The sequence below is a fragment of the Stomoxys calcitrans genome, chromosome 2 (assembly GCF_963082655.1).
Source record: "Stomoxys calcitrans chromosome 2, idStoCalc2.1, whole genome shotgun sequence".
NCBI lineage: Eukaryota > Metazoa > Arthropoda > Insecta > Diptera > Muscidae > Stomoxys > Stomoxys calcitrans.
In genome coordinates, this window is record NC_081553.1 from 201,054,628 (window position 1) to 201,077,373 (window position 22,746).

General features: G+C 40.5%; 1 long non-coding RNA gene across 1 annotated transcript in view; it reads right to left on the reverse strand.

Moving 5' to 3' along the window:
- LOC106083277 (uncharacterized) overlaps positions 1–22,746 on the reverse strand; it is a 211,440-nt gene that overhangs the window by 64,405 nt on the left and 124,289 nt on the right. The window contains exon 3 of the long non-coding RNA XR_009397118.1: positions 17,321–17,735. This is a non-coding gene — a long non-coding RNA (uncharacterized LOC106083277). The remainder of the gene's footprint in view (positions 1–17,320; positions 17,736–22,746) is intronic.

The window sequence follows — 22,746 nt, forward strand, 5'->3', positions numbered from 1 at the left end:
GAGGCTCAAGAATCCAAATCGGAGATTCGGTTTATATGGGAACTGTATCAAACCTTGGACCGACTGGGCCAAATCATCCAATCGGTTCTGTAGTAGAAATAGTGGTACAGTATTTTTATCAAAAAGCAGCTAAGGTAGGGTGTAATCCACACTGCCTGGAACATCGGACATTGTATCAATGATAACACAGTGTCCGTAGCCGCCACATGACCAAAGACAAAGCACATTTAGCCTCACAGCTCGCAGCAATTTGAGTAGCCACAATATCCAGAGGCATTAGATGTAGCATTAAATTCAGTGCATCAGATAGTGTAGTCCTCAGTGCGGCTGTGATGCACAAACAAGCCATTCTTTGGATTCGGTTGAGTATCGAACAGCAGGTGGACTTTTGAAGCGCCGTCCACCAGACTACAACACCATATAGCATTGTAGGGCTGAAAACTGCAGTATATACCCAGTGCATGACACGCGGTTTAAAACCCCAAAGTTTACCAATAGCACCCTTGCAAGTGTATAGAGCAAGAGTTGCCTTTCTTGCTCTTTCCAAAATTTTGGATTTGAAGTTCAATTTCCTGTGCAGCAAAACACCCAGGTATTTTGCGCTTTTAGAGAAGGGAATATTCTCTCCTCTCATGTAGACAGGTGCCACTGTATGTAACTTGTATCTCCTGCTGAAAAGAAATACTTCTGTTTTGCACGGATTTTCGCCTAGACCATTTTCGGTAGCCCACTAGGACTTCCTGAAGTATATATCTACGAGTGGTGGGAAACTTTCCCACGGCAAGAGCTACGCCGTCGCAAACCCAACCACTTTTACACCTATTTCTTCCAGAGACAATAATAAAATGTAAATGTATTCCAAAAAAGAGGAAGCAGTACACCTAAGATGTTCCTCTACCAACCCATCTTTGTAGATCCACAGAACCCAAGCCAAGAGGCTCCCACACGCAGTCGGAATTGGGAGTTCACTCAGGGGCACTTGATATCTGCATGTCGAGTGAGACTAAATTTTGAGTGTACCATCTTTTATGTGTAGGTCCGTGGGGTTTATAAGAACAGTCTGGCGTCGCTCTGGGCCTAGGATTAGAGGATCTCAGGATAAAATGCTTGCCGGAATTCATAGAATCCCTTAATTGGAGGAAGGTAGTCTGGTGGACATAAAGTAACCCCCCCAATTGGGTTGATATAAGGGCCTATGGGCTTGGCATAAATCTTAGAAAGACTGAACTGGTACTTTTAGCCAGGATAAGAAAGCTCGGTCTTTTAAGGGACCAATGCTGAATGGGGTGGAACTACCGCTTCTGTGGGATGCCAACTAGTTGGGCGTAATTATTTACCAGAAACTAAGGTGAGAGAAACGTCGAACAAAAAGTCAAAAGGGGACTGAATGGGCCCTTCTCCTTTCGCAACACGATATGAAGAAGTTGGATGGAAGCCTGTTGTATGTGCTGGATTGACCCGATGAAGTACTTCACCGGCAAGGGCCACCTCAGTGTACAACACACTGCTGCAACAACAACAACAACGGTGCACCAGATGTTTATGACGGTCGTTCGGCCAATTCTCACCTATACTTGTCTGGGTGACACAAGACTCTGGAGAACTGTGTCATTAGCAGGATGATCGAGAGTGTACAACAGGGTACCGCAGCAGTGGAAATCTCTGGGGAATTAGAAGGTCGCCGAGTTTTGTTTGCGGGGGATAGTGATGCCGCGTTGCGGCATGCTATTTGCGGCCCGACTGCCTATATATTAAGAGATGGGTTGGAAGTAGTCCTCCCAAAAAAAGGTATCTCTGGGTTGGGGGCACTCCACTCTACCCGGGACACTAAGCATACATAGATAGAATTAAATTAGATAGGGCAGTGGAGCAGGAGTCTTCACTAATTTTTTGTTATCAGAGAATCCCATCTAGACAGGTGCATCTAGGTGCAGCGTCTTTCAGGCGAAGGCTTGGTCCAGGCCATCAAGGTGTGGCGGGGAACGAAGCGGCCGATGTTCTGGCCAGGGATGGATTGCTAATTGCAGCAGATCTTGCGATGGAATCAGTGAGCCTTCCACTGTGAGAGTTTCTTCGTTACAGTGGAGGGCCTTATTTGTGCAGTCAACGATGACACGACTGACTGGTCATTGGTACGTAGTTGGTCATTGGTACGTAAGGAGAGTTTCTTCGTTACAGTGGAGGGCCTTATTTGTGCAGTTAACGATGACACGACTGACTGGTCATTGGTACGTGAGGTCTTTGACGTCAAGAATCAGACTTCTGCTGGATGTGTGAGGAGGAGATGTAGACGTGGAGAACAAACTTAAATCTAATTTAGCTGGAATTTTGGAGTTGTGTTTCAACTTTCACACCTAACTTGGACAAAATGAGTTCAAACCCGGAGTTAGCTCCCAGAATTCATAAGCCCCAGAAAGATTATATCGCATGTAAACTTATTATATGTACCGATAGACTTAGAATCTCTTTCTGATTCGATTTAGCCATGTCCGTCAATTTTCAAGAGATCTGCACAAACTTTTGACACGGACAGTTTTGTTTTTGATTCTAACATATCTGCGCGATTTCACCAAAATCGGTTCAGATTTGCATATAGCTCCCATATATATGTATCGCCCGATTTGCACTTAAATGGGCGTAGTCACTACAATTTTCAATCAATCTGCACAAAATTTTGCATGAATTGTTTTGTTATTGTTGTTAACATACTTCCAAGATTTCATCAAAATCGGTTCAGATTTGGATATAGCTCCCATGTATTTTTATCGCACGATTTACACTTACACACACTGTCATAAACACAATTTGTAACCGATCGGCATAAAATTTGGCACGGATTGTTTTGTTGCTGATCTTAACATATCTGCGAGATTTCATAAAAATCGGTTCAAATTTGGATGTAGCACCCACACATATTTATCTCCGGATTTGCACCTATATGACCGTAGTAACAACAATTTTAAACGATCTGTTTGAAAGTAGATTCAGATTTAAATATAGCTCTCATATACATAGGGTAGGCGTAGGGTCGGCAGTAGTAGTCGGCACTGCCCGACTTTTGCCATTCCTTACTAGTTTTTTATTAACAATTTTGTTAGATTTTTTCTTTTTACCCACTCGAATACACGCCAACATTCACATTTCCCCAGAAGAGAAGTCATGAATATGTTCACAGTCTCAGCTCACGAATTCTGCCACCAATTTTCCCGTCAGTTTTGTGCATATTTTTAGGTCGCTATTCAACCATTCAATGGTTCATTACGCTAATGTTTGAGTAGTAAATGCTTGTAGTTACCTTTTTTCGCCTTAGTCATTTGGAAATGTGTCACCGAAATTACGCTAAAAAGTTCAATGTGAGGTGGTAACATAAATGATGTAAAACTGCGGATAACTATTCCAATGATATCAACCAAAAATAATTCGATTATCACGAAAAGATAAAGTCGGAGTAAATGGAAATGTCATATTGGTAACTTCTAGGTAACCTACTTAAAATTTTTTCTTTATTTTGTTATCTACTAAAGATTGAGTCACCCTCAACACTACCTTGAAACAATTTAGCCACAATGCAATTTTCATATACTTCCCGCTATGAATTTATTTGAAAATATTTTGCCAAAGCTAACATTTTTTATTGGTCATTTGTACCATGGCAGATAACTTTTTTAATAACATTCAAAAGAAATAAAAACAAAAGCCAAACATTAATAACAATGCCATCCCTTGGGGTATAAAAAACAAGCCTACAAAGGAAAGCAACAGCCAAATACTAAAAAAAAAACAAAAAATTGGCAGCAGCATGTGTTGCAGATTTTCAAAAATATGGCCGTACATGTAGAGGAATATGACAAAAACTCAATTGAGTGAGGAAAGCTGGCATTGGTGAAATATGGAGACACCTTAACATAGTGTTCTCATAGGAGGCGATTAGTAATAAATATTAATAATTAGGAATTATTTGTTGCTTGTAAAGTGTGCTTGCTTGTGTTTGGATTTCGGGTTTGCCATGTTATCCGACTCCCAAAGTCAAAAAGAGATTCGAGCAGGGGTGCTGAGTTATCTACATCGCTTCGTGGTACTATCTAATCACTAAGTCGATACTGCCTAGATTCAGAAACCTTATATGGTAAACAATAGGGTCTCTGGGTTAAGCAATAACCCAGAGACCCTATTGTTAACCCTTTACTCCACCCTCGAGTTAAAAAGGTAGAAACATGCATTGTGGGAGGAAAGTTTTAAGTATAATTATTCAATCGAACTAAATATAACAGGTTATAGACCGATTTTTGCCGTACTTGGCTCCGTTGTTGGGAGTCATAACAGAATACCAAGTGAAATTTAGAATTTTAATGGATTTTCGATGAAATTCTGAATTTTTTGATGGAGTCACGAACTAAGGCCCATTTCCCTCTAGAACGGATAGTTTTGGAGATACAGCCATTTTAAGTTTTCCAAGTGAAACTTCTACTTTATATAGAGGAAATTCTGAATGTTTTTGAAGGAGTCATGAATTAAGTCCCATTTCCCTCTACGACGCATTGTAAAGCAGATACAGCCATTTTAAGTTTTCCAAGTAAAATTTCGAATTTTAATGGATTTTCGATGAAATTCTGAATTTTTTGATTGAGTCACGAACTAAGGCCCGTTTTCCTCTACGACGCATAAGTTCGGAGATACAGCCATTTTAAGTTTTCCAAATGGAATTTCGATTTTTAAAGGATTGTAGATGGAGTCACGATTTAAGGCCCATTTCCCTCTACGGCGCATAGTTAAGGAGATACAGCCATTTTAAGTTCTCCAGGTGAAATTTCGATTTTTAACTACGACGCGTAGTTTAGGAGATGCAACCATTTAAAGTTTTTCAAGTGGAATTTCGACAACAGTGGCGTAACGACTAAGAGTATGAAGAGCAGGAATTGCCCTTATTAATTTTGTCGGTTAAGTTCCCAACGAGGAAATGGGCCCTCCTACCGGCAAGAGCGATAGAAAGATGCGTCTAAGTTAAGGTTTAGTTAGAAGGCAAGCGAGGACAACTCCTCCACGTCATCATTCATCCTGCACACAGCGCGACGTCAAAGTCCTAACATTGCAATGATCAGTCAATTCTCCAATGCACAGCTGGCAATCTATCGATATTCGCAACATTCGGTATTTTCGATATTTCTAATAATAAATATCGATAGTATCGATACTATCATAAATATTCCATCACCAATATTTCGAACGAAAATGAGAAGTAAAAGTCAGGAGATCGATATCAATGCAAAGATTAAATAAAACCAAATTTAATAAAGTCGGTTGGCAGAAAATTAAGCCCTCATAGGAGCAATGTACCTTATAGGATGCATTCGCAGTGTCGGATCGCTTATTATACCCTCCACCATAGGATGAGGGTATACTATTGGGTTGCCCAAAAAGTAATTGCGGATTTTTCATATAGTCGGCGTTGACAAATTTTTTCACAGCTTGTAATTGCATTCTTTCTTCTGTCAGTTATCAGCTGTTACTTTTGAGCTTGCTTTAGAAAAAAAGTATAAAAAAAGTATATTTGATTAAAGTTCATTCAAAGTTTTATTAAAAATGCATTTACTTTCTTTTAAAAAATCCGCAATTACTTTTTGGGCAAGCCAATAATTTCGCCATTCTGTTTGTAACACCTCGAAATATATGTCTCAGACCCCATAAAGTATATATATTCTTGATCCTCATGTCATTTTAAGTCTATCTAGCCATGTCCGTCCGTCCGTTTGTCTGTCGAAAGCACGCTAGCTTTCGACGGAGTAAAGTTAGGCGCTTGAAATTTTGCACAAATACTTTTTTTTAGTGTAGGTCGGTTGGGATTTTAAATGGACCAAATCGGTCCATTTTTTGATATAGCTGCCATATAAACCTATCTTGGGTCTTGATTTCTTAAATCTCTAGGGGGCGCAATTTTTGGTATCACTTCCAACAACTGTTCTAAGTATGGTTCAAATCGGTTCATAATCTGATATAGCCGCCATATAAACCGATCATGGGTCTTGATTTCTTCAGCTTTAAGAGGGAGCAATTATTATCTGGTTTGACTGTAATTTTGCAGGTGGTATTTTGATATCACTTCCAACATCTGTGATAAGTATGATTCAAATCGGTTCATAATCTGGTATAGCTGCCATATAAACCGATCTGTGGACTTGACTTCTTGAGCCTCCAGAGGGCGCAATTCTCATCCGATTTAGCAGACATTTTGTACAACGGCTTCTCTCATGACTTTCAACATACGTGTCTAATATGGTCAGAATCAATCAATAGCTTGGTACAGCTCCCGTATAAACCGATCTTTGCCGATTTTGCTTCTTGAGCCCCTTCAAAGCGCACTTCTTATCTAAATGGACTGAACTATTACACAATGACTTCTACAGTGTTCAGCATTCAATTCATTTATGGTCCGATTCGGATTATAACTTGATATACCTCCAATAGCATAACAGATGTTATTCATTATTCTTTGTTTGCCTAAAAAGAGATAACGCGCAAAGAACTCGACATATGCGATCCATAATGGAGAGTATATAAGATTCGGCCCGGTCGAACTTAGCACGCTTTTACTTAATTTTTTGTTAAATTTAGCAATAAAAAATTTTCTTTTCTGATAGTCTTGATAGGAAAAATAACAATCGATATTTTGAAAAAAATATCGATATCGATAGTTCCATCGATATTTTGCCAGTCCTAAGTCCTTCTTTCTAAGCACCAAGATGAGCGACATCCTGCTTCGCGAGATATTCGGCCACGGGGCCTTTTGTAACATAACAAATTTATTCCGCGCTACTTACATTTACGTCTATTTATGAGTGGTACTACCAATCTTAGATGCCTCGTGCATACCCTTTGCCCACCTACGATTCATCAACGAACATGCCTCGTATGTGCTTTGACTAATTCCCGACTGCCTACTACTGATTCTACTACCCATGATAAATCCGAAAATGAGTTTTGCGAACATTCAATGTGGAGATCATTGGGTGTTGGTGTGACATTGGGTGTTTATTTTATACCTTGCATTTTTTTTCCAATGCCGTTGATAATTCTCAAACAATCTGTTTTCGTTAGTGCTCTTAAGGTTGGATCTTTGCTGCTATCGTCGCGATGGCAGATGACTTGCCATACATTGTTACTCTTCATCCCGCGCTACTTACATTTACATCTATCTACGACTCGTTCTACTAATTTTACATGCCTCGTGTAACATGCCCCATGATAAATCCGCCAATGAGTTGTGCGAACATTCAAAGTGGCGATCATTGGGTGTTGGTGTGACATTGGGTGTTTATTTTATTGTTTGCATTTTTTTCTAATGCCGTTGATAATCAATCAATCTATTTTCGTTAGTGCTCTTAAGGTTAGGTCTTTGCTGCTATCGTCGCGAACTCTCTGATTCTAAAAAACGACAGTCTTAATTAGATAAGTGGCAATGTCCCCAATCGAAAAAAATTGTCCTGACATAACTCCAGGTGTTTACCACTCACTTAGCTAAGATCCGCACCTAGTTTGTATCCGCACTTAGCTTGTATCCGTACCTAGTTGCATCCGCACCTAGTATGCATCCGCGCTTAGATCGCATCCGCACCTGGTTTGCATCCCCACTTAGCTAGCATCCTCACTTAGCTTTCATCCGCACCCAGTTCCATCTGCAGTGATCTCGCAACCGCACCTAGTTTCATCCACGCCTGACCCACACATCCACACTTAGTTTCATCTCTTGATAGAACAGTCGGCAGTAGATAGTTGTTTGTCACAAATGCTGCCCTACTGAATTGTTTTATCCCGAAAATTTTGTAGCTGCGATACATGAGGTCTTTATAGGTATAGATCGAATCAGCCTTTCCAGCCTTTCCCTACCATCGAAACAAAAGACGTCGTCATTCTATACGCCGACCAGTTCTCTGACTCTAGCCCTCCAGCCGAATATGACAATCGCGAGGTCTGCCAGGCCAACGCTCAATTTTCACACCACGGACGTCCGACAACAAGGCGCACAACACTGCACCCGCCAACAGACGCTTTTCAGCAAATCCCACTGAAAATTTCCGATCAACTTTAAATCGACTGACGTCGGTGACTGGACAGACTAACAACACTAAGAAAGGGGCCTTGAACTTGCGAAGGCCTCACCATCGAGATTACACCAAGCGAGGCCGCATCAACGCGCACCAAAAATTCCCGATCTGCTATAAATCGACTGCTGTCGGCAACTGCACCGACCAAAAGCAACAGTCAGGGGACCTTGAAACTCCTACAACCTACAGCACCAGCCCTCGGTTTTTTCATTCAGGCGTCCACCCTACCAAGCAGCTCGCACAGTGGAGGGCCTACTGATTCCATAGCAAGATCGGCGGCAGTCAGCGATCCATTCCCGACCAGCTTGCCGGCCGCTAAGTTTCCAGTCACACCACGCGGATAGATGCGGTTTATCTGGTCTTGCTACGCCAATGCGCACCAGTCACAATGGGAAGTACGAACGTAAAAAAAAATTAGAGTACGAAAGGGGAGTACAAATGTTATGGAGAGCGTTGACGCGAAGCTTCGGACCATAAGCAGCACGCCTTTAGGAAACAAGTAAAAAGGCGTTAAGTTCGGCCGGGCCAAACTTTGGATACCCACCACCTCGGGTATATATGTCAAACAATGTGCCTTTTATAGGCCCAAAACCTTAAATCGAGAGATCGGTCTATATGGCAGCTATATTCAAATCTGAACCGATCTGGGCCAAATTTAAGAAGGACGTCGAAGAGCCTAACACAACTCACTGTCCCAAATTTCAGCAAAATCGGATAATAAATGTGGCTTTTATGGTCCTAAGACCCAAAATCGGCGGATCGGTCTATATGGGGGCTATATCAAGATTTAGTCCGATATGGCGATTCAGCTCAATATCTCTATTTTTAAAGACTGTAGCGTGATTTAAACAGACAGACGGACGGCTGAAATTGGCTGAAATTTTGCATATAGCATTCTGTTATGGCGTCCAATATCTATTTCAAGTACTGTTCAAAACGGTCTATAACTCCCATATAGAGTTAGAGCTCCCATATAAACCGCGCTCCCGATTTGACTTCTTGAGCGTTTGGAAGCCACAATTTTCATTCGATTTGGCTGAAATTTTGCATATAGCATTCTGTTAAGACCTCCAACAACTGTGTCACATCGCTCCATAAACTGGTATAGCTCCCATATAAACCGCTCTTCCGATTTGATTTCTCGAGCCCCTGGAAGCCACAATTTTCATCCGATTTGGCCTAAATTTTGCACATGGTGTTCTCTTAGGACCTTCAACAACTGTGTTAAGTGCGGTCCAAATTGGTCTATAACCTGGTATGGCTCCCATATAAACCGATCACCCGATTTGACTTCTTTAGCCCCCGGAAGCCTCAATTTGACTTAAATTTTGCTATAGTGTTCCCTTATGACTTTTAACAATTGTGCCACATAAGGTCCAAATCGGTCTATAACCTGATATAGCTCCCATATTACCCGGTCTCTCGATTATCCTTGTTCGGTTCCTAGAAGCTTTAATTCTGCTGGTTTGACAGAAGTTTGGTTTGTAAATACAGTTTGTATAAATTTTGAGCAGAATCCATGGTGTTGGGTTCATAAGATTCGGCCCGGACTATATCTTGATATAGGCCCCATGAAAGGCGCAATCAATGTCTGATTTTGCCGAAATATTGGTCATTGAGTTGTGTTAGAACCTTCGATATTCCTCTTCAATTTGGCTCAGATCGGTCCAGACTTGCATATAGCTGCCATATAGACCGATCTCTCGATTTAAGGTTTTGGGCTCATAATAGGAGCATTTATTGTCTGATTTCCCCGATATGCAGGACAGTGAGTTGTGTTAGGCTCTTCGACATTTTTCTGCAATTTGACTCAGATCGGTTCAGATTTGGATAAAGCTGCCATATAGACCAATCCTCGATTTAGGGTTTTGGGCTTATAAAAGGTACATTTATAGTCCGATTTTGCCGAAATTTGAGACAGTGAGATGTGTAAAGTCCTGCGACATTCTTCTTCAATTTGGTCCTGATCGGTCCAGATTTAAATATAGCTGCCATATAGACCGATCTTCCGATTTAAGGTCTTGGGCACATAAAAAGCGCATTTATTGTCCCATTTCGCCGAAATTTCCGACAGTAAGTTGCGTTAGGCCCTTCGAAATGCTTTTGCAATTTGGCCCTGATCTGTCCGGTTTTAGATATAGCTGCCATATAGACCGATCTCTCGATATAAAGTCTTGGTCCCAAAAAAGGCGCATTTACATTCCGATTTCGCTGAAATTCGACATTGTGACGTATGTAAGGCTTTTTGACATCCGTTTCCTATTTGGTTCAGATTGGTATATATTGGGCTATAGCTGCCAAAAAGACCAATATTTTGAACACTCAATGTCCGTGCCGAATTTGGTTCAAAGCGGATCATATTTCTATATATTGGGTTGCCCAAAAAGTAATTGTCGGTAATATAGTAGTAATATAGTCGGCGTTGAAAAATTTTTTCAACGGCTTGTGACTCTGTAATTGCATTCTTTCTTCTGTCCGTTATCAGCTGTTACTTTTAGCTTGCTTTAGAAAAAAAGTGCGCGAAATTTTGTTTACATTTGTTTGTTTGGCGTCAATTTTAATATGGGTACCACATGTATTGAAAGAAATTCATTTAACAAACCGAATCACCGCTTGTGATATCCACCTTAAACGCAATGAATTCGATCCGTTTTTAAAACGAATCATAACTGGAGATGAAGAATGGATTGTTTACAACAACGTTAGTCGAAAACCATCATGGTCCAAGCATGGTGAACCAGCTCAAACCACTTCAAAGGCTGATATCCACCAAAAGAAGGTTATGCTGTCTGTTTGGTGGGATCGGAAGGGTGTGGTATATTTTGAGCTGCTTCCAAGGAACCAAACGATTAATTCAGATGTTTACTGTCAACAATTGGACAAATTAAATACAGCCATCAAGGAGAAGCGACCAGAATTGGTCAATCGTAAAGGTGTCATATTCCACCAGGACAACGCTAGACCGCACACATCTTTGGTCACTCGCCAAAAACTGAGTGAGCTTGGCTGGGAACTTTTGATGCATCCACCATATAGCCCTGACCTACCATTTATTTCGATCTTTGCAGAACTTCTTAAATGGTAAAACTTTCGGCAATGATGAGGCTATAAAATCGTACTTGGTTCAGTTTTTTGCAGATAAAGGCCAGAAGTTCTATGAGCGTGGAATACCAAATTTGCCAGGAAGATGGCAAAAGGTTATTGAACAAAATAGCAACTATATATTTGATTAAAGTTCATTCTAAGTTTTATTAAAAATGCATTTACTTTCTTTTAAAAAATCCGCAATTACTTTTTAGACAACCCAATAGCTGCTGAGAGGCCGCATATTAAGCATTTTTCACCGAATTATGACGAAAGGTGATTTACATATATACCCAAGGTGATGGGTATCCAAAGTTCGGCCCGGCTGAACTTAATGCCTTTTTACTTGTTTGGATTTCGAGCGCACAACAAGCCGATCGCTGGCTTAGTGGCATGAGTCGATTAATACTGGCATGGGCTGATTAAGATACGCAATCTATATTTAACCTCACCTTGTCTGCCCACCTGACTTTCAAATTCCTTCCTCAAAGTAGTGTAGAAATAAAATTTTTGCATAACAAACAACAAAACAGGACTAAAAACCCACAAACCTTAACCTTAAAACTTTAGTTATGCCTTACCGCACGAAACTTTTTGCTATTGAAAGTTTCTTTTCAATAGCATTGTAAAAAAAAGTCTATCTGTCGTTGTTACCAGGACTACACACAATCGCATTATGCCTACCTTTTCAAGGATGTGATGGATATAAAATTTAATTTTTACTCTTATTTCCGCCAACATGACGGAGAATGATGTATTGGCATCGTTATAACAAAGAAAAAAAAAAAAAAAAAACACACAAAGAGAAGAAACAGAATACTTTTCAGCAAACAACAACAGCAGCAACAACATGACACAGAACAGGAAAAACTAAACAGGTTAAGTATGCAAAATAAAATAAAATGAGGAAAAATGATGTTTGTAGGCGGTCTTTGCATTGTTAGCGTGGTTGTTGCGAAGGTTGGCTCTTCTGTTCTTCTTTGGCTCAACAAATAAACGAAACATATCCTTTGTCAGAACTTCCAACAGTTGTTGATGTCATTGATGAGTTTCAAAACTGATGAATCTTTTTTTTCGTTTTTTTCTCTTTTTTGTTCTGTTCATTTTTTCTTGGGCCTTTATCATGACATTAAATTTATCGCATCAACATTTTTTATTGACATTTAAACAATAAATTGTTTGTAATTTATTTATGATTTTCTCCAACAACAATCGCTTGTGTCTAAGACATTGGCAATGTGTCGTCAAGTCAGTTTGTTCTTGCTCCTACGCCCAACCTAAGCACCATTTTGCATCATCGCTTCATCATAATAGATATGAACATTCGAAGTTGATGAACTTTATGAATTTCATAAAATAAATGGAAATTTATTGGCCAAGTTTTGAGGGCTATTAAAAAAGATATTGGTGTTTGTTTTCAAAATCTTATAAATGACTAAAAAAATACATATCCCATGGAAATTGGCAAATTAAAATCAATATTTATATATATGGGATTCTGAAGGATGAATTAGAAATTGTAGCAATGTAGCAAATTCATATTTCCACAGAGGAAACAAGTAAGAGCGTGCTAAGTTCGGCCGGGCCGAATCTTATATACCCTCCACCATGAATGGCATTTGTCGAATTCTATGCGCGATATCTCTTTTTAGGCAAACGGAGAATATTGAATAAGAACTGTCATGCTATTGGAGTTATATCAAGTTAAAGTTCGATTCGGACCATAAATGAATGCCGAACATTGCAGAAGTCATTGTGTAATCAGTTCAGTTCATTCCGATAAGAATTCCGTCTTGTAGGGGCTCAAGAAGCAAAATCGGGAGATAGGTTTATATGGGAGCTTTATCAAGATATGGATCGATTTAGATCATATTAGATACGTATGTTGAAGGTCATGAGAGAAGCCATTGTACAAAATTTCTTCCAAATCGGATGAGAATTGCGCCCTCTAGAGGCTCAAGAAGTCAAGATCCCAGATCGATTTATATGGCAGCTATATCAGGTTATGAACCGATTTGCGCTATACTTAACACATTTATTGGAAGTCACAACAAAACACCTCATGGGAAATTTCAGCCAAATCAGATGAGAATTGCGCGCTTTAGAGGCTCAAGAAGTCAAGACCCATGATCGGGTTATATGGCAGCTATATCAAAATATAGACTGATTTGAACCATACTTAGCGCAGTTGTTGGAAGTGGTGCTAAACCACCACGTGCAAAATTTCATTCAAATCGGACGATAATTGCGCCCTCTAGAGGCTCAAGAAGTCAAGACCGAAGATAGGTTTATACGGCAGCTATACCAGATTATGAACCGATTTGAACCATACTTAGCACAATTGTTGGAAGTGATACCAAAACACTATGTGCAAAATTTCAGTCAAATCGGATAAGACTTCCGCCTTCCCGCCTTCTAAAAGCTCAAGAAGTCAAGACCCAAAATCGGTATAAATGGGAGCTACATCAAAACATGGACCGATTTGGCCCATACTTAGCACAGTTGTTAGAAAACACTATGTGCAAAATTTCAGTCAAATCAGATGAGAATTGCGCCCTCTAGAGGCTCAAGAAGTCAAGACCCATGATCGGTTTATATGACAGCTATATCAAAACATAGACTGATTTGAACCATACTTAGAGCAGTGGTTGGAAGTGGTGCCAAACCACTACGTGCAAAATTTCAGTCAAATCAGATGAGAATTGCACCCTCTAGAGACTCAAAAATCAAAACCCAAGATAGGTTTATATGGCAGCTATACCAGATTATGAACCGATTTGAACCATACTTAGCACAGTTGTTGGAAGTGATACCAAAACAAAACGTGCAAAATTTCAGTCAAACCGGTCGAGAATTGCGCCCTCTAGAAGAGGTCAAGAAGTCAAGACCCAAGATAGGTTTGTATGGCAGCTATATCAAACCATGGACCGATTTGGCCCATTTACAATCCCTACCGACCTACACCAATAGGAAGTATTTCAGCGAAATTTCAAGCGGCTAGCTCAACTCCTTCAAAAGTTAGCTTGCTTTCGACGGACGGACGGACAGACAGACGGACATGGCTAGTTCGACTTTAAATGTCAAAATGAATAGGGTAGATTTCCAGAGTCACTATTGCAGCCATATCCAAATATGATCTGATTTGTATCATCGAATTACATCAAAATCATATTCGATTCATAAAAGAAAGCTTTATGGGTTATTGATTGGGACCACAATCGGCACGGATATCAGCAGATCTTTCTACGAAAATTACCACTAATCTGAAGAGTTGTTAGAGAATTTCTCCAAATTTGTTTAGAATCGAATAACATATGATAACAATTTAAATAGGCTTCCACTATGGGCCAAAAATAGGTCCATGCTAAATTTGAAGACAATCGGAAGAAAGTAGTGATCTGTGCTTTATACACAAAACAAACATAGACAGACGGACAGATAGACAGACGGTCAGAAAGACAGACGGAAGGAAAGACAGAAAGACAGACGGACAGAAAAAACAGACGGATACAAAGACAGACGGACAGACAGATGGGCAAACGGACAGACAGACAATCATAGCTATGTAAGTCAAAACTGAAAATGATTCTGAGTCCCGGCCGATACGAGATAATATGAGCACCACACAGGCTGGAACTTTTAGCTCTGACTTATGTGGTCTAATCGGAAAACATGATGACAAGCTGAAGGTTGCCAGCAACGACTTTTGCAGAAGCTGTGAGCACAGAGATATACCAGGGCATTGTAAAACGGACGAGCTTGCGAGACTAGGAACTACCTCTCACCTTCCAGGGAAACTGGAATCTAAGTTCTAAGGATCAGGGCCCAAGGGGCAACGAATTATAGATAGTCCCAAAGAAGGGGCTGTAAGCATTCCAAAATTATGTAAACCAATCTAGACTTAAGGAGGTCTACCGTTTTGCTGTCACTGGCTAGAACAGACGTCTGAGTCATTGTGTCCATTATGCTAGGTCACTGTCTAATCGGAAAACATGCTGACAGACTGAAGGTTGCCAGTAACGACTTTTGCAGAAGTTGTGAGGATATCGAAGAAGAAGACACTATAGATCACCTTCTGTGTTGGTGTCGCATACTTGCAGCCAAAAGGAGTTCCACTTTAGGGTCTAATGACCATAAATGCTTTATTTTTTTTTATCAAATTTCACTGAAATTTGAAACAGTGAGTAGTTTATGGCTTCCCTACATCTGACTCAGATATGGTATAGATCTGACTATATTTATATATAACCGCCATATAGATCTGACTATAATTATATATAACCGTCCGATATAGGGGTCTAAGGGGTCTAAAGCCCATAAAAGCTTTATTTTTTACCCGATTTCGCTGAAATTTGAATCAGTGGGTTATTTTAAGCCTACCGACATCTGGCCTAAATATGGATCGAATAGGACTATATTTAGATATAGCTACCATATAGACCGATCTCCTGATAAAGGGTCTGAAGGCCATAAATGGGGGGTATACTAATTTCGTCATTCTGTTTGAAACTACTTGAAATATTCGTCTGAGATCCCATAAAGTATATATATTCTTGACAGCGACATTTTATGTCATTCTAGCCATGTCCGTCCGTCTGTCCGTCCGTCTGTCTGTCTGTCCGTCCGTCTGTCTGTCGAAACCACGCTAACTTCCGAAGGAGTAAAGCTAGCCTCTTGAAATTTTGCACAAATACTTCTATTAGTGTAGGTCGGTTGGTATTGTAAATGGGACAAACCGGTCCATGTTTTAATATAGCTGCCATATAAACCGATCTTGGGTCTTGACTTCTTGAGCCTCTAGAGGGCGCAGTTCTCATCCGATTGGCATGAAATTTTGCACGACGTGTTTTGTTATGATATCCAACAACTGTGCCAAGTATGGTTAAGATCGGTTCATAACCTGATATAGCTGCCATATAGCCGATCTTGGGTCTTGACTTCTTGTTTTCTTGAGTCTCTAGAGGGCGCAATTCTTATCCGATTTTAATGAATTTTTGCATGAAGTATTTTGTTAAGATATCCAACAGGTATGCCTAGTATGGTTCAAATCGGTCCATAACCTGATATAGCTGCCATATAAACCGATTTTGGGTCTTGACTTCTTGAGCCTCTAGAGTGAGCAATTCTCATCGGATTGGAATGAAATTTTGCAGGAAGTATTTTGTTATGAAATACGGCGGATCCTCCCATGACCATCAACATACGTGTTCATTACGGACTATAGCCCGAAACAGCTCCCATATAAATCGATCTCTCTATTTTACTTCTTGAGCCCTCAAAGGACGCAATTCTTATTCGAATTGCCTGACATATTACACAGGTCTCCAACATATAATTTAATTGTGGTCCAAACCGGACCATATTTTGATATCGCTCTAATAGCAGAGAAAATCTTTTCTTATATCCATTTTTGCCTAAGAAAAGATGCCGCGAAAAAACTAGACAAATGCGATCAATGGTGGAGGGTATATAAGATTCGGCCCGGCCGAACTTAGCACGCTTTTACTTATTTTTTATTTTAACTTTAATCTGTAAATTTTTTTCTTTATGGGATTTTGTTAGGAGAAACACATTTTGGTTGGGGATTGTTTTTTCATTTGTTCACGCCAGGTTTAATAATCACAATTGGAGAGCGGCCCATATTATATCTTGAGTTGGCCATCATCTCTTTATTCGGTTGGCCGTTAGTAAGTAAACACGATCATTTTGTGTATTAACGAATCGCTTCATTGGGAAAAGGTTTCTCGACAGAGACCACAATATTCGGAAATAAACCACGTTCGTGCAGCTTGCAACTTGTGTTTTAGCCGACTCAAAGCAATAATCAAGCAAAAGGTTGTCATATCGAGCAAAAGTAAAAGGACACACATTTTTGTCATTAAAAAAAAAAAAAAAAAATCGAAATAAAATGTGGTCATTTAATTTGTTAACACTCCTCCTTATATTTCAACCCTAATGTTCTTCACTTCTGATAACTTAAGTTCGTTAGCACTATTGATATTTAATTTGAATGTTTAATCAAATTTCGTTTATCCCAATGTAGTCTGGGCTTTGAATTGTATCTTAATTTCTATTGTGTTAATTCACAAAATCTTCGGTACAATCTTTAACGTACAAACTTTTCTCATCTTACTCACCATAAAAATTATCACAGCCATTCACATTCACAGTAGTGGTTTGAGACCGATTCGCCATTAAACCACAAAATATGAAATAAAATTAATTGCGTAGGCAACCTTGGTTACTGTTTCTGATCGCATTGGGTTGATGAGGACTGTGGCATTGGGTGATGCTACAGCCGCAGTTGTTGCTGTCATTGCTATTGCCATTCCTAGTCCTGCATGAACTTTTGTCATTATTCTTGCCCATTTTCATTATTTCCGAATGGTCCTGGTTCGAAGTAATTTTTCGTATGTTTGTATGCCTTTTGTCTGATTATTTTCTTGAATTGAGATGATTTGTTGTGTGCGTTGTTAACAAAGAGCAAACTCGATGCAGCATTGTCTTCATTAGGGATGTCGCTTCAAGTAGCGGATGGGATGTAAACGTTAGCTGAAAATAAAGGAATATAATTTTAATTATTTTTATTTGTATCGCCACCATAGGCTTAGAACAAAGTATTGATATGTAATCCTTAAAAGTACATGAGAGTGATTTTAGTAATTTTTGTGGTACAGACTTCTTCTGACTTACCATACCAAGGGTCCCGAGTTCGAATCTCGGACCATCAAAATTATTTACGTTAAGATTGCGCCCCTTAGAACGCGGGGCAATCAGCGGGTTTACGGGGAGACACAAAGACCCCCTAGTCTATTTTTGTCATTTTGTCATTACGATTGCAACACATCTTAATATCCATTTCGACCCTACAAAGTGCAGTTATGTGAGAATAAATAGGGACAGCGGCTAGACGAGCTGGATTGATGGTATAAAGCAATTTTTTATTGCTATACCCTGAAAAACAATTCCCGTTATGAAAATGTCTAAAATGAACAGATTTTTTGCAAGAAAGCTACGACAAGTACAATTTTAGGTTGTGCTATTATTTCAATTGAAGTTTTTCTACTTGTAACCCAGGCAGATCGAAGCACTGTGACCCTACTAAAAAAGCAATATGCCAAAGTTCCCGGCCGACACAGGATAACTATGAGCACCACACTGGCTGGAAATTTGAGTTCCAACTTGTGTGGTGTCCATCGTCATCACGGAAGCTTAGCTGAAAGTTACGGCGCGCGTCCACAGGTTGCGGATAGGGGAAGCTGCAAATGCGGCAGCGGACAGACAGCGATCTTCGAGAGGAGAGTCTCAATGAGGAGTCAGGTGGCACTAGGTCTTATTTAAATACTGAGTGCCAATGATACTTGAGATGACAAGGCGAGTTATTGGCCAACCAATGGCCAACATCAGCATCTGTTCCCAGGTTAGGGGCGGCTGGTGGCGAGGGCCGGATCTTGGAGCAAGTAACTCGCAACATCGAGGGATACATGTGCTATCCCACAAAACCCATGCGGTTAGGACGCTGGGCCAGTAACCCGCCCCCGGAAAACTATAAAAATCACTATGAGAAACCAAAGAACAGTAAAAACGGACCCCCCAACGTTGACGACCCACGCAAACGAAAAAAGGACCATGATTTGCGGATCTGCACCTGGAATGTCCGCACTCTTTATAGACAAAGTGCAGTATACGCGCTGGCGGATGTATAAGAGAAGTACAAGGCAGATATTAGCGCCTTACAGGAAGTGCGATGGACTGGGAATGGCGTCGCTACAACACCAAACGGTGACGAACTATACTATAGCTGCCATAATACGAGCCATAAATTTGGCTGTGGACTTGTGGTTAGTCGGAGACTGAAACACAGAGTCCAGCTCAACATCAACCTTATTTGTGCCCATGCCCCGAAGGAAGATAGAGACGAGCAGACCAAGGATATTTTCTACGAGCGCCTTGGGAGAGAATATGACCGCTGTCACGTTTTGGAAGATTTTAATGCGAAGCTAGGGAAGTAAGACATTTTTGGTCCAACAGTCGAAAAGTTTAGCCTCCACGAGATAACGTCCAGTAATGTGTTGAAGCTGATACATTTCGTCGCGGCAAAAAATATGGTAGTTAGCAGCACCAGATTTCAACAAAAAATATTCACAAAGCCACATAACTGTCACCCAATCAAAACAAGAGTTACCAAATTGATCACTTTGTGCTAGATGGAAGCCATTCATCCAGCGTGTTAGATGTACGATTGATCCGTGGAGCGAATTTAAATGCGGATCATCAAAAAATGAAACATCAATCCGATGGCTTTGGTGCAGGCACATCCTGCTGCAAATACAAAGAAGGAAATCTGGTAACTGACACAGATAACATGCTGAGGATATGGAAAGAACATTTTACCCAACTGCTAGTGTCCGATGTTGGCGGCGAAGAGGATACCGCAGAACCAATCAATGATGATGGTATAGAATGTTAACCTCCAAGTCAGATTGAGGTCCAAGTAGCAGTGATCCGACTAAAGAACAACAAGGCAGCAGGAGCCGACGGGTTACCCGCTGAACTATTTAAGACCGCAGGCGACACGCTGATAAGGCATATGCATCAGCTTATCTGCGCAATCTGGCTAGAAGAACGCATATCCGATGATTGGAACCTCAGCATACTATGTCCCGTACACAAGAAAGGAGACAAGATGGAATGTGCTAACTAGAGAGGAATAAGTTTCCTCACCATCGCATACAAGAAACTCTCAATCGGATAATTGGGCCCTATAGTGGGGCTTTAAACCTGATAAATCCACCCAAAATCAGATATTCGCATATTGTTAAACGCTCCATCGATGTCAATGCAAACCGCCAAAGTGAACGTCTTGGCATCGAAAGATTCTTCTATTTTATGCATAACCTCGCATAGGGCAGTCTCCACCGACCTTTCCTTGACATAGGCATGCTGTTTGTATTTAAGCAGTAAGCTGGATGTACTACTCTTTATCATGGCATCCATAATATCTTCCGTGGTCTTGAGTATAAAGGACGAAAGGCTTATAAGTCTGTAGGCCTTTCGTGTCGCATATCTTGTCTTGCCGGGCTTAGGTATAAACAAGTAAAAGCGTGCTAAGTTCGGCCGGGCCGAATCTTATATACCCTCCACCATGGATCGCATTTGTCGAGTTCTTTTCCCGGCATCTCTTCTTAGGCAAAAAAGATATAAGAAAAGAGTTGCTCTGCTATTAAAACGATATCAAGATATGGTCCGGTTCGGACCACAATTAAATTATATGTTGGAGACCTGTGTAAAATTTCAGCCAATTCGTATAAGAATTGCGCCCATTGGGGCTCACGAAGTAAAATAGAGAGAACGATTTATATGGGATCTGTATCGGGCTATAGACCGATTCAGACCATAAAAAACACGTTTGTTGATGGTCATGAGAGGATCCGTCGTACAAAATTTCAGGCATATCGGATAATAATTGCGACCTCTAGGGGTCAAGAAGTCAAGATCCCAGATCGGTTTATATGGCAGCTATATCAGGTTATGAACCGATTTGAACCTTATTTGACACAGTTGTTGAAAGTAGAAATAAAATACGTCATGCAAAATTTCAGGCAAATCGGATAGGAATTGCGCCCTCCAGAAGCTCAAGAAATCAAATCCCCAGATCTGTTTATATGACAGCTATATCAGGTTATGAACCGATTTGAACCATACTTGGCACAGTTGTTGGATATCATAACGAAATACTTCGTGCAAAAATTCATTCAAATCGGATAAGAATTGTGCCCTCTAGAGGGTCAAGAAGTCAAGACCCAAGATCGGTTTATATGGTAGCTATATCAGGTTATGGACCGATTTGAACCATACTTGGCACAGTTGTTGGGTATCATAACAAAACACGTCGTGTAAAATTTCATTCCAATCGGATAAGAATTGCGCACTCTAGAGGCTCAAGAAGTCAAGACCCAAGATCGGTTTATATGGCAGCTATATCAGGTTATGGACCGATTTGAACCATACTTGGCACAGTTGTTGGATATCATAACAAAACACGTTGTGCAAAATTTCATTCTGATCGACGGACGGACGGACGGACGGACAGACGGACGGACATGGCTAGATCGACATAAAATGTCACGACGATCAAGAATATATATACTTTATGGGGTCTCAGACGAATATTTCGAGTAGTTACAAACAGAATGACGAAATTAGTATACCCCCCATCTTATGGTGGAGGGTATAATAGCACCCTTGCTTTCTGCCAGGCTTTCGGAGTAAATGCAAGCCCCAGGCACGCTGTGAAAATAGTGGCTGGATTAGGCGGAAATATTTCATTAGGTCTGGGGTGACTTTAATGAGATGAAGCTCCTCGAGGACTATAAGTTCCATTATGATAAACCGTCGATCAACATCATTATTCCAATATCCCGTTGTCTCCGTGAGTCCCATCGTATCCTGTGTCTTGGCTCTCACTCACATGTCGTCTACTAAAGTTTGAGTTTGAACATGGGTTTTTGAAAGATACTTTTTTATCTTGGCGGCGTCATTTACGCTATCGACATGTTCGCAGAAAAGCTTCCAGGAGGCACGTTTTGCTGCTCTGGTTATCTTATTGTATTCCTTGAGATGTGTGTACTACACATCCCAATACACTTCCGCTTTTTTACTACGTGCTCTGTTAAAAAGTCTGCATATCTCTTTCCCAATATTGCGAATCTCCCCGGTCATTCAGGGTTTTTCTTGGGCTGATTTCCTTTCCCGAAGAGGACAACTTTCTTCGAAGGACCTAGTGCAGTCGCAAGCCTGTTTTTTTTGACAAACAACGCAGGTTCTCGTCCGAGTACCAGTGTTAGCATAGAATAATTAGTAGTTAATATCGTTCAGTCTAGAAACTTTGATACGGGTCATCCATGGCTCCTGAATTAAGGCAATATGAATCTTGCCCTAGCTGATTTTCTCCATGAGAGAGTGTGTAGAAGTCTCGCTCCGGTGGAGGTTTATCTGGATTACTTTAATCATTGGTTCCAAGTAAATGGTCCTCCAGTAAATCTCTGCCTATCCTAGACTTCTGAATGAATGTCTGTAATGGTTCCATCGTCGGGTCCCTGTTCGCTAGGCTGTATTGAGTTTCCCGTCCCTGTACTGCCTGATGTTTCAATGCTAGGATCTTTGCCTATCTTATTCTTCCAAATCTTAAATAAATGATTCCGTCGTCAGCTCCCTTTGCTGCCTGTTGTTTCAAAATTAGGATCTTTACCCATACCAGTCTTTCCAATGTTGAGAGAGACGGTGATTGTCTCCTCGTCAGCCCCCTGTCTGTTGGGCGGTATTGAGTTCCCTATCATTGCAAGGCCTGATGTCTCAATATGAGGATTTTTGCCTTCCCTAGTCTTCCCAATCTTGAAAAGTACAACCTGGCTCCTTGTAGTGCGCCATGTCAATAAATGCACTCATTATAGGCCTAATACCCAAAATCGTCAAATCGGTCTATATGGCAACAATATTCAAATATGATCCGATCTGGACTATATTTGATACGGATAACGACTAGCCTAATAGAATGGATTAT